At 49.5% G+C, this 15,420-nt stretch overlaps 23 non-coding genes across 23 annotated transcripts; all 23 read left to right on the forward strand.

Moving 5' to 3' along the window:
* The first annotated feature begins 452 nt into the window (after nt 1–452).
* On the forward strand, nt 453–524 carry trnat-cgu. The gene has a single exon. It is a non-coding gene; the product is annotated as a tRNA-Thr (tRNA).
* Nucleotides 525–635: 111 nt separating this feature from the next.
* Nucleotides 636–707, forward strand: trnat-ugu. The gene has a single exon. It is a non-coding gene; the product is annotated as a tRNA-Thr (tRNA).
* Nucleotides 708–842: 135 nt separating this feature from the next.
* trnaa-ugc lies at nt 843–914 on the forward strand. The gene has a single exon. It is a non-coding gene; the product is annotated as a tRNA-Ala (tRNA).
* Nucleotides 915–2,006: 1,092 nt separating this feature from the next.
* trnaa-cgc lies at nt 2,007–2,078 on the forward strand. The gene has a single exon. It is a non-coding gene; the product is annotated as a tRNA-Ala (tRNA).
* A 1,119-nt stretch (nt 2,079–3,197) lies between these two features.
* Nucleotides 3,198–3,269, forward strand: trnat-cgu. Its single transcript has one exon. It is a non-coding gene; the product is annotated as a tRNA-Thr (tRNA).
* A 111-nt stretch (nt 3,270–3,380) lies between these two features.
* trnat-ugu lies at nt 3,381–3,452 on the forward strand. The gene has a single exon. It is a non-coding gene; the product is annotated as a tRNA-Thr (tRNA).
* Nucleotides 3,453–3,587: 135 nt separating this feature from the next.
* Nucleotides 3,588–3,659, forward strand: trnaa-ugc. Its single transcript has one exon. It is a non-coding gene; the product is annotated as a tRNA-Ala (tRNA).
* Nucleotides 3,660–4,751: 1,092 nt separating this feature from the next.
* On the forward strand, nt 4,752–4,823 carry trnaa-cgc. The gene has a single exon. It is a non-coding gene; the product is annotated as a tRNA-Ala (tRNA).
* Nucleotides 4,824–5,943: 1,120 nt separating this feature from the next.
* Nucleotides 5,944–6,015, forward strand: trnat-cgu. The gene has a single exon. It is a non-coding gene; the product is annotated as a tRNA-Thr (tRNA).
* A 111-nt stretch (nt 6,016–6,126) lies between these two features.
* Nucleotides 6,127–6,198, forward strand: trnat-ugu. Its single transcript has one exon. It is a non-coding gene; the product is annotated as a tRNA-Thr (tRNA).
* Nucleotides 6,199–6,333: 135 nt separating this feature from the next.
* Nucleotides 6,334–6,405, forward strand: trnaa-ugc. The gene has a single exon. It is a non-coding gene; the product is annotated as a tRNA-Ala (tRNA).
* A 1,092-nt stretch (nt 6,406–7,497) lies between these two features.
* Nucleotides 7,498–7,569, forward strand: trnaa-cgc. The gene has a single exon. It is a non-coding gene; the product is annotated as a tRNA-Ala (tRNA).
* Nucleotides 7,570–8,688: 1,119 nt separating this feature from the next.
* On the forward strand, nt 8,689–8,760 carry trnat-cgu. Its single transcript has one exon. It is a non-coding gene; the product is annotated as a tRNA-Thr (tRNA).
* Nucleotides 8,761–8,871: 111 nt separating this feature from the next.
* Nucleotides 8,872–8,943, forward strand: trnat-ugu. Its single transcript has one exon. It is a non-coding gene; the product is annotated as a tRNA-Thr (tRNA).
* A 136-nt stretch (nt 8,944–9,079) lies between these two features.
* Nucleotides 9,080–9,151, forward strand: trnaa-ugc. Its single transcript has one exon. It is a non-coding gene; the product is annotated as a tRNA-Ala (tRNA).
* A 1,043-nt stretch (nt 9,152–10,194) lies between these two features.
* On the forward strand, nt 10,195–10,266 carry trnaa-cgc. The gene has a single exon. It is a non-coding gene; the product is annotated as a tRNA-Ala (tRNA).
* A 1,119-nt stretch (nt 10,267–11,385) lies between these two features.
* trnat-cgu lies at nt 11,386–11,457 on the forward strand. Its single transcript has one exon. It is a non-coding gene; the product is annotated as a tRNA-Thr (tRNA).
* Nucleotides 11,458–11,568: 111 nt separating this feature from the next.
* trnat-ugu lies at nt 11,569–11,640 on the forward strand. Its single transcript has one exon. It is a non-coding gene; the product is annotated as a tRNA-Thr (tRNA).
* A 135-nt stretch (nt 11,641–11,775) lies between these two features.
* On the forward strand, nt 11,776–11,847 carry trnaa-ugc. The gene has a single exon. It is a non-coding gene; the product is annotated as a tRNA-Ala (tRNA).
* A 1,092-nt stretch (nt 11,848–12,939) lies between these two features.
* Nucleotides 12,940–13,011, forward strand: trnaa-cgc. The gene has a single exon. It is a non-coding gene; the product is annotated as a tRNA-Ala (tRNA).
* Nucleotides 13,012–14,130: 1,119 nt separating this feature from the next.
* On the forward strand, nt 14,131–14,202 carry trnat-cgu. The gene has a single exon. It is a non-coding gene; the product is annotated as a tRNA-Thr (tRNA).
* Nucleotides 14,203–14,313: 111 nt separating this feature from the next.
* On the forward strand, nt 14,314–14,385 carry trnat-ugu. The gene has a single exon. It is a non-coding gene; the product is annotated as a tRNA-Thr (tRNA).
* A 135-nt stretch (nt 14,386–14,520) lies between these two features.
* trnaa-ugc lies at nt 14,521–14,592 on the forward strand. Its single transcript has one exon. It is a non-coding gene; the product is annotated as a tRNA-Ala (tRNA).
* Nucleotides 14,593–15,420: the final 828 nt, after the last annotated feature.

The raw sequence follows: 15,420 nt of genomic DNA on the forward strand, positions 1-15,420 counted from the left end.
ATAAGCGCAGGGTGTCCGCTGTTGTCCGCAGAGGGCCGGTGCAGCTGTAGGTTTTTACTCCAAACAAGCTGGGGTATACCTGAATCCACTTGTTTGATTGGCTGGTCTCAGTCTTCAAAATGCTGATCTGGTGATCTCCTGAAAACCTGCAGCCGTACCAGACCTTTGTGCATAAGATTGGACAACCCTGCTGTACGCCCAGTGTTAAAAACTGATTGTGCAAGTTTAACTGGACCATGAACAAAACATTTAGACTCAGAATAATTGTGCCACATGTCTCGCGGGAGCCCAAGCCGGATGTGCAAATGTTGCATGTGTTGTCATGAACGAGGTGAGCCCATCCGGCTCATTACGCTTTATCGTAAGGGTTTCTTATGGCGACTAGGCTGTCGCACGCGTGACTTCTTAAGCAGAATCTTCACTGCTTACAAGACCTCGCAAGGGCCCTGGCTGGCATGGTGGCCAAGTGGCAAGGCGTCGGTCTCGTAAACCGAAGATCACGGGTTCAACCCCCGTCCGTGCCTTTTTCGCCTATAAGCCCTTACAGCCTTGCGTACGGTTTGGGCGCTTTGTTCCTGCTGGCTTACAGGCAAGTTTGCCCCGTGGTATACGCCCCATTAAACACAGCAGATGGAGGCGCGATGGCCAAGTGGCAAGGCGTCGGTCTTGTAAACCGAAGATCACGGGTTCGAGCCCCGTTCGTGCCTTTTAGGGGCCGCTGGAAAAAAAAAACGACTGTGAAACAGCTCCACGGGAATATCCATACTTGTTACAAAATGTTTCCCCATTGCAAGCTCCGCTTTCTTTCTGCCTCGCAGTTCATGCTGTTGGCACTGGTCTGGGGGGATGTAGCTCAGTGGTAGAGCGCATGCTTTGCATGTATGAGGTCCAGGGTTCAATCCCCTGCATCTCCATAGGCTTTGCTTCCACATTGAAGCTTCAGGACTTTCCTTTAAGTCCACAGCTTTGCATATGGCTGGCCCACCTTGGCTGAACTCGCAACACAGTTTCAAATAAACATTCTCGATATGGGAAGGTGCCAAGTCCCACCGGAGCAGACAGAGAAAGCATTCGCAGGGCTCGCGTGTCCGTACTGTAAAGTGTAAAGCTTCGTGTGTACTGCAGTCAACCTACCTGCAAACTAGCTAGCACATTGTGAGGGGCTTGCAGCGTGACTTTATCCCAGAACAATTGTAGCGACTTTCACATTTACAATTCCTGGAATGGAGACATCCTGCCGTGCTCTCTGATCTGAGACATTATGTCAGTTCAAAGGATTTCACGTGGGTTCTGTCTCATGTCTCGCCTGACCAGTTACTAGCCTCCATGCAAGCAAGCTTTGAATTAGTTTTAGCTACTTCATAAGAGCAACAGTCGACAAGGCCATTTGTTTACAGATGATCTACCGCTTTGTTGAAATGAAAACCTGCAGCCGTACCGGCCCTTTTCGGATAAGATTGGACACCCCTGCTGTAAGCCGAATCTTAAAAACTGACTGCACAAAGTTTATGTAGACCATGAACAAAAAATTTAGCTCAGAACAATTGTACCACAGGTCTCGCGGGAGCCCAAGCTGGATGTTTGCATGTGTTGCCATGAATAAGGCCAGCCCATCCATGAAATGCGACACATAATACTTTTTTGCTAGGGTCTCTCGTGGCGGCTAGGCCGTTTCACGTGTGACATTTTGAGCAGGCCCTTCATCTTTTACAAGACACTGGGTAATGGTTGAGTGGCATAGTGGCCAAGTGGCAAGGCGTCCATTTCGTAAACCGAAAATTGTGGGTTAAACCAACCCGTCTGTGGCTTTTTGCCTATGGTTCCCGCCGACTGCGTAACATGGCTTGTGGAGGTCCTCTTAGTTTGACTGTCTACTTTAGCACGCTCAATGTTCTGCCACATGGGTGTTCTACTTGCTAAAGAGAAGCTCGACAGACTGTGTTCTGGGTCACGACCGCACCTTTGCAGCATTGTCCGTTCTCGTCACTGCCTTACCAGTGTGAGAAGGGGATGTAGCTCAGTGGTAGAGCGCATGCTTCGCATGTATGAGGTCCTGGGTTCAATCCCCAGCATCTCCAACGAGGCACCGTTATGGCTTGCAGGGTTGCAATTAAAGTGTGGCAACAGCTCGCTGAAGTGTGTTGTGCTTTTAAAACACCATCCTGATCGTGTCCCAGCATTTTCCACATGATGGCCTGTGCACCTTATCCCCTCTGGCTCACAGGCGACTTTGCCCTGTGTGGTGTGTCCCATCAAGTGACGTACACGGCGGCGCGATGGGCAAGTGGAATGCCGGCGGTCTAGTAAACCGAAAATGACGAGCCCCGTCCGTGCCTTTTAGAGGCCGCTGAAAGAGGAGAAAAATGCCAACTAGTTACACAGGAGTACCCATATTTGTTGCAGAATATTTCCCCATAGTGAGCTCTGCTTTGCTTCTGGCTTACAGTTCATGCATTCGTTGCCTTAAGGTGGGGATGTAGCCGTAGAGCACATGCTTTGCGTGTATGAGGTCAAGGCTTCAATCCCCTGTGCCTCCATACTCTTGGGTTCCGCTCTAAAGATTCACAAGCTTCTTTTTTCAAATCAAACCCTTTACATATAACGAGCCCACCTTGGCTGCACCCACAATACAGTTGCAAATGAAAATCCTTAGTCTTGCAACTCGCAAAATTCCTTCGGAGGAGACACACAATGCATTTGCTGGACTCACGTGTCCATGTTGCTGACAAGTTGAGTGCCATGACCATAAGCGCAGGGTGTCCGCTGTTGTCCGCAGAGGGCCGGTGCAGCTGTAGGTTTTTACTCCAAACAAGCTGGGGTATACCTGAATCCACTTGTTTGATTGGCTGGTCTCAGTCTTCAAAATGCTGATCTGGTGATCTCCTGAAAACCTGCAGCCGTACCAGACCTTTGTGCATAAGATTGGACAACCCTGCTGTACGCCCAGTGTTAAAAACTGATTGTGCAAGTTTAACTGGACCATGAACAAAACATTTAGACTCAGAATAATTGTGCCACATGTCTCGCGGGAGCCCAAGCCGGATGTGCAAATGTTGCATGTGTTGTCATGAACGAGGTGAGCCCATCCGGCTCATTACGCTTTATCGTAAGGGTTTCTTATGGCGACTAGGCTGTCGCACGCGTGACTTCTTAAGCAGAATCTTCACTGCTTACAAGACCTCGCAAGGGCCCTGGCTGGCATGGTGGCCAAGTGGCAAGGCGTCGGTCTCGTAAACCGAAGATCACGGGTTCAACCCCCGTCCGTGCCTTTTTCGCCTATAAGCCCTTACAGCCTTGCGTACGGTTTGGGCGCTTTGTTCCTGCTGGCTTACAGGCAAGTTTGCCCCGTGGTATACGCCCCATTAAACACTGCAGATCGAGGCGCGATGGCCAAGTGGCAAGGCGTCGGTCTTGTAAACCGAAGATCACGGGTTCGAGCCCCGTTCGTGCCTTTTAGGGGCCGCTGGAAAAAAAAAACGACTGTGAAACAGCTCCACGGGAATATCCATACTTGTTACAAAATGTTTCCCCATTGCAAGCTCCGCTTTCTTTCTGCCTCGCAGTTCATGCTGTTGGCACTGGTCTGGGGGGATGTAGCTCAGTGGTAGAGCGCATGCTTTGCATGTATGAGGTCCAGGGTTCAATCCCCTGCATCTCCATAGGCTTTGCTTCCACATTGAAGCTTCAGGACTTTCCTTTAAGTCCACAGCTTTGCATATGGCTGGCCCACCTTGGCTGAACTCGCAACACAGTTTCAAATAAACATTCTCGATATGGGAAGGTGCCAAGTCCCACCGGAGCAGACAGAGAAAGCATTCGCAGGGCTCGCGTGTCCGTACTGTAAAGTGTAAAGCTTCGTGTGTACTGCAGTCAACCTACCTGCAAACTAGCTAGCACATTGTGAGGGGCTTGCAGCGTGACTTTATCCCAGAACAATTGTAGCGACTTTCACATTTACAATTCCTGGAATGGAGACATCCTGCCGTGCTCTCTGATCTGAGACATTATGTCAGTTCAAAGGATTTCACGTGGGTTCTGTCTCATGTCTCGCCTGACCAGTTACTAGCCTCCATGCAAGCAAGCTTTGAATTAGTTTTAGCTACTTCATAAGAGCAACAGTCGACAAGGCCATTTGTTTACAGATGATCTACCGCTTTGTTGAAATGAAAACCTGCAGCCGTACCGGCCCTTTTCGGATAAGATTGGACACCCCTGCTGTAAGCCGAATCTTAAAAACTGACTGCACAAAGTTTATGTAGACCATGAACAAAAAATTTAGCTCAGAACAATTGTACCACAGGTCTCGCGGGAGCCCAAGCTGGATGTTTGCATGTGTTGCCATGAATAAGGCCAGCCCATCCATGAAATGCGACACATAATACTTTTTTGCTAGGGTCTCTCGTGGCGGCTAGGCCGTTTCACGTGTGACATTTTGAGCAGGCCCTTCATCTTTTACAAGACACTGGGTAATGGTTGAGTGGCATAGTGGCCAAGTGGCAAGGCGTCCATTTCGTAAACCGAAAATTGTGAGTTAAACCAACCCGTCTGTGGCTTTTTGCCTATGGTTCCCGCCGACTGCGTAACATGGCTTGTGGAGGTCCTCTTAGTTTGACTGTCTACTTTAGCACGCTCAATGTTCTGCCACATGGGTGTTCTACTTGCTAAAGAGAAGCTCGACAGACTGTGTTCTGGGTCGCGACCGCACCTTTGCAGCATTGTCCGTTCTCGTCACTGCCTTACCAGTGTGAGAAGGGGATGTAGCTCAGTGGTAGAGCGCATGCTTCGCATGTATGAGGTCCTGGGTTCAATACCCAGCATCTCCAACGAGCCACCGTTATGGCTTGCAGGGTTGCAATTAAAGTGTGGCAACAGCTCGCTGAAGTGTGTTGTGCTTTTAAAACACCATCCTGATCGTGTCCCAGCATTTTCCCACATGATGGCCTGTGCACCTTATCCCCTCTGGCTCACAGGCGACTTTGCCCTGTGTGGTGTGTCCCATCAAGTGACGTACACGGCGGCGCGATGGGCAAGTGGAATGCCGGCGGTCTAGTAAACCGAAAATGACGAGCCCCGTCCGTGCCTTTTAGAGGCCGCTGAAAGAGGAGAAAAATGCCAACTAGTTACACAGGAGTACCCATATTTGTTGCAGAATATTTCCCCATAGTGAGCTCTGCTTTGCTTCTGGCTTACAGTTCATGCATTCGTTGCCTTAAGGTGGGGATGTAGCCGTAGAGCACATGCTTTGCGTGTATGAGGTCAAGGCTTCAATCCCCTGTGCCTCCATACTCTTGGGTTCCGCTCTAAAGATTCACAAGCTTCTTTTTTCAAATCAAACCCTTTACATATAACGAGCCCACCTTGGCTGCACCCACAATACAGTTGCAAATGAAAATCCTTAGTCTTGCAACTCGCAAAATTCCTTCGGAGGAGACACACAATGCATTTGCTGGACTCACGTGTCCATGTTGCTGACAAGTTGAGTGCCATGACCATAAGCGCAGGGTGTCCGCTGTTGTCCGCAGAGGGCCGGTGCAGCTGTAGGTTTTTACTCCAAACAAGCTGGGGTATACCTGAATCCACTTGTTTGATTGGCTGGTCTCAGTCTTCAAAATGCTGATCTGGTGATCTCCTGAAAACCTGCAGCCGTACCAGACCTTTGTGCATAAGATTGGACAACCCTGCTGTACGCCCAGTGTTAAAAACTGATTGTGCAAGTTTAACTGGACCATGAACAAAACATTTAGACTCAGAATAATTGTGCCACATGTCTCGCGGGAGCCCAAGCCGGATGTGCAAATGTTGCATGTGTTGTCATGAACGAGGTGAGCCCATCCGGCTCATTACGCTTTATCGTAAGGGTTTCTTATGGCGACTAGGCTGTCGCACGCGTGACTTCTTAAGCAGAATCTTCACTGCTTACAAGACCTCGCAAGGGCCCTGGCTGGCATGGTGGCCAAGTGGCAAGGCGTCGGTCTCGTAAACCGAAGATCACGGGTTCAACCCCCGTCCGTGCCTTTTTCGCCTATAAGCCCTTACAGCCTTGCGTACGGTTTGGGCGCTTTGTTCCTGCTGGCTTACAGGCAAGTTTGCCCCGTGGTATACGCCCCATTAAACACTGCAGATCGAGGCGCGATGGCCAAGTGGCAAGGCGTCGGTCTTGTAAACCGAAGATCACGGGTTCGAGCCCCGTTCGTGCCTTTTAGGGGCCGCTGGAAAAAAAAAACGACTGTGAAACAGCTCCACGGGAATATCCATACTTGTTACATAATGTTTCCCCATTGCAAGCTCCGCTTTCTTTCTGCCTCGCAGTTCATGCTGTTGGCACTGGTCTGGGGGGATGTAGCTCAGTGGTAGAGCGCATGCTTTGCATGTATGAGGTCCAGGGTTCAATCCCCTGCATCTCCATAGGCTTTGCTTCCACATTGAAGCTTCAGGACTTTCCTTTAAGTCCACAGCTTTGCATATGGCTGGCCCACCTTGGCTGAACTCGCAACACAGTTTCAAATAAACATTCTCGATATGGGAAGGTGATAAGTCCCACCGGAGCAGACAGAGAAAGCATTCGCAGGGCTCGCGTGTCCGTACTGTAAAGTGTAAAGCTTCGTGTGTACTGCAGTCAACCTACCTGCAAACTAGCTAGCACATTGTGAGGGGCTTGCAGCGTGACTTTATCCCAGAACAATTGTAGCGACTTTCACATTTACAATTCCTGGAATGGAGACATCCTGCCGTGCTCTCTGATCTGAGACATTATGTCAGTTCAAAGGATTTCACGTGGGTTCTGTCTCATGTCTCGCCTGACCAGTTACTAGCCTCCATGCAAGCAAGCTTTGAATTAGTTTTAGCTACTTCATAAGAGCAACAGTCGACAAGGCCATTTGTTTACAGATGATCTACCGCTTTGTTGAAATGAAAACCTGCAGCCGTACCGGCCCTTTTCGGATAAGATTGGACACCCCTGCTGTAAGCCGAATCTTAAAAACTGACTGCACAAAGTTTATGTAGACCATGAACAAAAAATTTAGCTCAGAACAATTGTACCACAGGTCTCGCGGGAGCCCAAGCTGGATGTTTGCATGTGTTGCCATGAATAAGGCCAGCCCATCCATGAAATGCGACACATAATACTTTTTTGCTAGGGTCTCTCGTGGCGGCTAGGCCGTTTCACGTGTGACATTTTGAGCAGGCCCTTCATCTTTTACAAGACACTGGGTAATGGTTGAGTGGCATAGTGGCCAAGTGGCAAGGCGTCCATTTCGTAAACCGAAAATTGTGAGTTAAACCAACCCGTCTGTGGCTTTTTGCCTATGGTTCCCGCCGACTGCGTAACATGGCTTGTGGAGGTCCTCTTAGTTTGACTGTCTACTTTAGCACGCTCAATGTTCTGCCACATGGGTGTTCTACTTGCTAAAGAGAAGCTCGACAGACTGTGTTCTGGGTCGCGACCGCACCTTTGCAGCATTGTCCGTTCTCGTCACTGCCTTACCAGTGTGAGAAGGGGATGTAGCTCAGTGGTAGAGCGCATGCTTCGCATGTATGAGGTCCTGGGTTCAATCCCCAGCATCTCCAACGAGGCACCGTTATGGCTTGCAGGGTTGCAATTAAAGTGTGGCAACAGCTCGCTGAAGTGTGTTGTGCTTTTAAAACACCATCCTGATCGTGTCCCAGCATTTTCCACATGATGGCCTGTGCACCTTATCCCCTCTGGCTCACAGGCGACTTTGCCCTGTGTGGTGTGTCCCATCAAGTGACGTACACGGCGGCGCGATGGGCAAGTGGAATGCCGGCGGTCTAGTAAACCGAAAATGACGAGCCCCGTCCGTGCCTTTTAGAGGCCGCTGAAAGAGGAGAAAAATGCCAACTAGTTACACAGGAGTACCCATATTTGTTGCAGAATATTTCCCCATAGTGAGCTCTGCTTTGCTTCTGGCTTACAGTTCATGCATTCGTTGCCTTAAGGTGGGGATGTAGCCGTAGAGCACATGCTTTGCGTGTATGAGGTCAAGGCTTCAATCCCCTGTGCCTCCATACTCTTGGGTTCCGCTCTAAAGATTCACAAGCTTCTTTTTTCAAATCAAACCCTTTACATATAACGAGCCCACCTTGGCTGCACCCACAATACAGTTGCAAATGAAAATCCTTAGTCTTGCAACTCGCAAAATTCCTTCGGAGGAGACACACAATGCATTTGCTGGACTCACGTGTCCATGTTGCTGACAAGTTGAGTGCCATGACCATAAGCGCAGGGTGTCCGCTGTTGTCCGCAGAGGGCCGGTGCAGCTGTAGGTTTTTACTCCAAACAAGCTGGGGTATACCTGAATCCACTTGTTTGATTGGCTGGTCTCAGTCTTCAAAATGCTGATCTGGTGATCTCCTGAAAACCTGCAGCCGTACCAGACCTTTGTGCATAAGATTGGACAACCCTGCTGTACGCCCAGTGTTAAAAACTGATTGTGCAAGTTTAACTGGACCATGAACAAAACATTTAGACTCAGAATAATTGTGCCACATGTCTCGCGGGAGCCCAAGCCGGATGTGCAAATGTTGCATGTGTTGTCATGAACGAGGTGAGCCCATCCGGCTCATTACGCTTTATCGTAAGGGTTTCTTATGGCGACTAGGCTGTCGCACGCGTGACTTCTTAAGCAGAATCTTCACTGCTTACAAGACCTCGCAAGGGCCCTGGCTGGCATGGTGGCCAAGTGGCAAGGCGTCGGTCTCGTAAACCGAAGATCACGGGTTCAACCCCCGTCCGTGCCTTTTTCGCCTATAAGCCCTTACAGCCTTGCGTACGGTTTGGGCGCTTTGTTCCTGCTGGCTTACAGGCAAGTTTGCCCCGTGGTATACGCCCCATTAAACACAGCAGATGGAGGCGCGATGGCCAAGTGGCAAGGCGTCGGTCTTGTAAACCGAAGATCACGGGTTCGAGCCCCGTTCGTGCCTTTTAGGGGCCGCTGGAAAAAAAAAAACGACTGTGAAACAGCTCCACGGGAATATCCATACTTGTTACATAATGTTTCCCCATTGCAAGCTCCGCTTTCTTTCTGCCTCGCAGTTCATGCTGTTGGCACTGGTCTGGGGGGATGTAGCTCAGTGGTAGAGCGCATGCTTTGCATGTATGAGGTCCAGGGTTCAATCCCCTGCATCTCCATAGGCTTTGCTTCCACATTGAAGCTTCAGGACTTTCCTTTAAGTCCACAGCTTTGCATATGGCTGGCCCACCTTGGCTGAACTCGCAACACAGTTTCAAATAAACATTCTCGATATGGGAAGGTGATAAGTCCCACCGGAGCAGACAGAGAAAGCATTCGCAGGGCTCGCGTGTCCGTACTGTAAAGTGTAAAGCTTCGTGTGTACTGCAGTCAACCTACCTGCAAACTAGCTAGCACATTGTGAGGGGCTTGCAGCGTGACTTTATCCCAGAACAATTGTAGCGACTTTCACATTTACAATTCCTGGAATGGAGACATCCTGCCGTGCTCTCTGATCTGAGACATTATGTCAGTTCAAAGGATTTCACGTGGGTTCTGTCTCATGTCTCGCCTGACCAGTTACTAGCCTCCATGCAAGCAAGCTTTGAATTAGTTTTAGCTACTTCATAAGAGCAACAGTCGACAAGGCCATTTGTTTACAGATGATCTACCGCTTTGTTGAAATGAAAACCTGCAGCCGTACCGGCCCTTTTCGGATAAGATTGGACACCCCTGCTGTAAGCCGAATCTTAAAAACTGACTGCACAAAGTTTATGTAGACCATGAACAAAAAATTTAGCTCAGAACAATTGTACCACAGGTCTCGCGGGAGCCCAAGCTGGATGTTTGCATGTGTTGCCATGAATAAGGCCAGCCCATCCATGAAATGCGACACATAATACTTTTTTGCTAGGGTCTCTCGTGGCGGCTAGGCCGTTTCACGTGTGACATTTTGAGCAGGCCCTTCATCTTTTACAAGACACTGGGTAATGGTTGAGTGGCATAGTGGCCAAGTGGCAAGGCGTCCATTTCGTAAACCAAAAATTGTGGGTTAAACCAACCCGTCTGTGGCTTTTTGCCTATGGTTCCCGCCGACTGCGTAACATGGCTTGTGGAGGTCCTCTTAGTTTGACTGTCTACTTTAGCACGCTCAATGTTCTGCCACATGGGTGTTCTACTTGCAGCATTGTCCGTTCTCGTCACTGCCTTACCAGTGTGAGAAGGGGATGTAGCTCAGTGGTAGAGCGCATGCTTCGCATGTATGAGGTCCTGGGTTCAATCCCCAGCATCTCCAACGAGGCACCGTTATGGCTTGCAGGGTTGCAATTAAAGTGTGGCAACAGCTCGCTGAAGTGTGTTGTGCTTTTAAAACACCATCCTGATCGTGTCCCAGCATTTTCCACATGATGGCCTGTGCACCTTATCCCCTCTGGCTCACAGGCGACTTTGCCCTGTGTGGTGTGTCCCATCAAGTGACGTACACGGCGGCGCGATGGGCAAGTGGAATGCCGGCGGTCTAGTAAACCGAAAATGACGAGCCCCGTCCGTGCCTTTTAGAGGCCGCTGAAAGAGGAGAAAAATGCCAACTAGTTACACAGGAGTACCCATATTTGTTGCAGAATATTTCCCCATAGTGAGCTCTGCTTTGCTTCTGGCTTACAGTTCATGCATTCGTTGCCTTAAGGTGGGGATGTAGCCGTAGAGCACATGCTTTGCGTGTATGAGGTCAAGGCTTCAATCCCCTGTGCCTCCATACTCTTGGGTTCCGCTCTAAAGATTCACAAGCTTCTTTTTTCAAATCAAACCCTTTACATATAACGAGCCCACCTTGGCTGCACCCACAATACAGTTGCAAATGAAAATCCTTAGTCTTGCAACTCGCAAAATTCCTTCGGAGGAGACACACAATGCATTTGCTGGACTCACGTGTCCATGTTGCTGACAAGTTGAGTGCCATGACCATAAGCGCAGGGTGTCCGCTGTTGTCCGCAGAGGGCCGGTGCAGCTGTAGGTTTTTACTCCAAACAAGCTGGGGTATACCTGAATCCACTTGTTTGATTGGCTGGTCTCAGTCTTCAAAATGCTGATCTGGTGATCTCCTGAAAACCTGCAGCCGTACCAGACCTTTGTGCATAAGATTGGACAACCCTGCTGTACGCCCAGTGTTAAAAACTGATTGTGCAAGTTTAACTGGACCATGAACAAAACATTTAGACTCAGAATAATTGTGCCACATGTCTCGCGGGAGCCCAAGCCGGATGTGCAAATGTTGCATGTGTTGTCATGAACGAGGTGAGCCCATCCGGCTCATTACGCTTTATCGTAAGGGTTTCTTATGGCGACTAGGCTGTCGCACGCGTGACTTCTTAAGCAGAATCTTCACTGCTTACAAGACCTCGCAAGGGCCCTGGCTGGCATGGTGGCCAAGTGGCAAGGCGTCGGTCTCGTAAACCGAAGATCACGGGTTCAACCCCCGTCCGTGCCTTTTTCGCCTATAAGCCCTTACAGCCTTGCGTACGGTTTGGGCGCTTTGTTCCTGCTGGCTTACAGGCAAGTTTGCCCCGTGGTATACGCCCCATTAAACACAGCAGATGGAGGCGCGATGGCCAAGTGGCAAGGCGTCGGTCTTGTAAACCGAAGATCACGGGTTCGAGCCCCGTTCGTGCCTTTTAGGGGCCGCTGGAAAAAAAAAACGACTGTGAAACAGCTCCACGGGAATATCCATACTTGTTACATAATGTTTCCCCATTGCAAGCTCCGCTTTCTTTCTGCCTCGCAGTTCATGCTGTTGGCACTGGTCTGGGGGGATGTAGCTCAGTGGTAGAGCGCATGCTTTGCATGTATGAGGTCCAGGGTTCAATCCCCTGCATCTCCATAGGCTTTGCTTCCACATTGAAGCTTCAGGACTTTCCTTTAAGTCCACAGCTTTGCATATGGCTGGCCCACCTTGGCTGAACTCGCAACACAGTTTCAAATAAACATTCTCGATATGGGAAGGTGCCAAGTCCCACCGGAGCAGACAGAGAAAGCATTCGCAGGGCTCGCGTGTCCGTACTGTAAAGTGTAAAGCTTCGTGTGTACTGCAGTCAACCTACCTGCAAACTAGCTAGCACATTGTGAGGGGCTTGCAGCGTGACTTTATCCCAGAACAATTGTAGCGACTTTCACATTTACAATTCCTGGAATGGAGACATCCTGCCGTGCTCTCTGATCTGAGACATTATGTCAGTTCAAAGGATTTCACGTGGGTTCTGTCTCATGTCTCGCCTGACCAGTTACTAGCCTCCATGCAAGCAAGCTTTGAATTAGTTTTAGCTACTTCATAAGAGCAACAGTCGACAAGGCCATTTGTTTACAGATGATCTACCGCTTTGTTGAAATGAAAACCTGCAGCCGTACCGGCCCTTTTCGGATAAGATTGGACACCCCTGCTGTAAGCCGAATCTTAAAAACTGACTGCACAAAGTTTATGTAGACCATGAACAAAAAATTTAGCTCAGAACAATTGTACCACAGGTCTCGCGGGAGCCCAAGCTGGATGTTTGCATGTGTTGCCATGAATAAGGCCAGCCCATCCATGAAATGCGACACATAATACTTTTTTGCTAGGGTCTCTCGTGGCGGCTAGGCCGTTTCACGTGTGACATTTTGAGCAGGCCCTTCATCTTTTACAAGACACTGGGTAATGGTTGAGTGGCATAGTGGCCAAGTGGCAAGGCGTCCATTTCGTAAACCGAAAATTGTGGGTTAAACCAACCCGTCTGTGGCTTTTTGCCTATGGTTCCCGCCGACTGCGTAACATGGCTTGTGGAGGTCCTCTTAGTTTGACTGTCTACTTTAGCACGCTCAATGTTCTGCCACATGGGTGTTCTACTTGCTAAAGAGAAGCTCGACAGACTGTGTTCTGGGTCACGACCGCACCTTTGCAGCATTGTCTGTTCGCGTCACTGCCTTACCAGTGTGAGAAGGGGATGTAGCTCAGTGGTAGAGCGCATGCTTCGCATGTATGAGGTCCTGGGTTCAATCCCCAGCATCTCCAACGAGGCACCGTTATGGCTTGCAGGGTTGCAATTAAAGTGTGGCAACAGCTCGCTGAAGTGTGTTGTGCTTTTAAAACACCATCCTGATCGTGTCCCAGCATTTTCCACATGATGGCCTGTGCACCTTATCCCCTCTGGCTCACAGGCGACTTTGCCCTGTGTGGTGTGTCCCATCAAGTGACGTACACGGCGGCGCGATGGGCAAGTGGAATGCCGGCGGTCTAGTAAACCGAAAATGACGAGCCCCGTCCGTGCCTTTTAGAGGCCGCTGAAAGAGGAGAAAAATGCCAACTAGTTACACAGGAGTACCCATATTTGTTGCAGAATATTTCCCCATAGTGAGCTCTGCTTTGCTTCTGGCTTACAGTTCATGCATTCGTTGCCTTAAGGTGGGGATGTAGCCGTAGAGCACATGCTTTGCGTGTATGAGGTCAAGGCTTCAATCCCCTGTGCCTCCATACTCTTGGGTTCCGCTCTAAAGATTCACAAGCTTCTTTTTTCAAATCAAACCCTTTACATATAACGAGCCCACCTTGGCTGCACCCACAATACAGTTGCAAATGAAAATCCTTAGTCTTGCAACTCGCAAAATTCCTTCGGAGGAGACACACAATGCATTTGCTGGACTCACGTGTCCATGTTGCTGACAAGTTGAGTGCCATGACCATAAGCGCAGGGTGTCCGCTGTTGTCCGCAGAGGGCCGGTGCAGCTGTAGGTTTTTACTCCAAACAAGCTGGGGTATACCTGAATCCACTTGTTTGATTGGCTGGTCTCAGTCTTCAAAATGCTGATCTGGTGATCTCCTGAAAACCTGCAGCCGTACCAGACCTTTGTGCATAAGATTGGACAACCCTGCTGTACGCCCAGTGTTAAAAACTGATTGTGCAAGTTTAACTGGACCATGAACAAAACATTTAGACTCAGAATAATTGTGCCACATGTCTCGCGGGAGCCCAAGCCGGATGTGCAAATGTTGCATGTGTTGTCATGAACGAGGTGAGCCCATCCGGCTCATTACGCTTTATCGTAAGGGTTTCTTATGGCGACTAGGCTGTCGCACGCGTGACTTCTTAAGCAGAATCTTCACTGCTTACAAGACCTCGCAAGGGCCCTGGCTGGCATGGTGGCCAAGTGGCAAGGCGTCGGTCTCGTAAACCGAAGATCACGGGTTCAACCCCCGTCCGTGCCTTTTTCGCCTATAAGCCCTTACAGCCTTGCGTACGGTTTGGGCGCTTTGTTCCTGCTGGCTTACAGGCAAGTTTGCCCCGTGGTATACGCCCCATTAAACACTGCAGATCGAGGCGCGATGGCCAAGTGGCAAGGCGTCGGTCTTGTAAACCGAAGATCACGGGTTCGAGCCCCGTTCGTGCCTTTTAGGGGCCGCTGGAAAAAAAAAACGACTGTGAAACAGCTCCACGGGAATATCCATACTTGTTACATAATGTTTCCCCATTGCAAGCTCCGCTTTCTTTCTGCCTCGCAGTTCATGCTGTTGGCACTGGTCTGGGGGGATGTAGCTCAGTGGTAGAGCGCATGCTTTGCATGTATGAGGTCCAGGGTTCAATCCCCTGCATCTCCATAGGCTTTGCTTCCACATTGAAGCTTCAGGACTTTCCTTTAAGTCCACAGCTTTGCATATGGCTGGCCCACCTTGGCTGAACTCGCAACACAGTTTCAAATAAACATTCTCGATATGGGAAGGTGATAAGTCCCACCGGAGCAGACAGAGAAAGCATTCGCAGGGCTCGCGTGTCCGTACTGTAAAGTGTAAAGCTTCGTGTGTACTGCAGTCAACCTACCTGCAAACTAGCTAGCACATTGTGAGGGGCTTGCAGCGTGACTTTATCCCAGAACAATTGTAGCGACTTTCACATTTACAATTCCTGGAATGGAGACATCCTGCCGTGCTCTCTGATCTGAGACATTATGTCAGTTCAAAGGATTTCACGTGGGTTCTGTCTCATGTCTCGCCTGACCAGTTACTAGCCTCCATGCAAGCAAGCTTTGAATTAGTTTTAGCTACTTCATAAGAGCAACAGTCGACAAGGCCATTTGTTTACAGATGATCTACCGCTTTGTTGAAATGAAAACCTGCAGCCGTACCGGCCCTTTTCGGATAAGATTGGACACCCCTGCTGTAAGCCGAATCTTAAAAACTGACTGCACAAAGTTTATGTAGACCATGAACAAAAAATTTAGCTCAGAACAATTGTACCACAGGTCTCGCGGGAGCCCAAGCTGGATGTTTGCATGTGTTGCCATGAATAAGGCCAGCCCATCCATGAAATGCGACACATAATACTTTTTTGCTAGGGTCTCTCGTGGCGGCTAGGCCGTTTCACGTGTGACATTTTGAGCAGGCCCTTCATCTTTTACAAGACACTGGGTAATGGTTGAGTGGCATAGT

The sequence above is a fragment of the Colossoma macropomum genome, unplaced genomic scaffold (genome assembly GCF_904425465.1).
Source record: "Colossoma macropomum unplaced genomic scaffold, Colossoma_macropomum, whole genome shotgun sequence".
In the NCBI taxonomy this organism is placed as follows: Eukaryota; Metazoa; Chordata; class Actinopteri; order Characiformes; family Serrasalmidae; genus Colossoma; species Colossoma macropomum.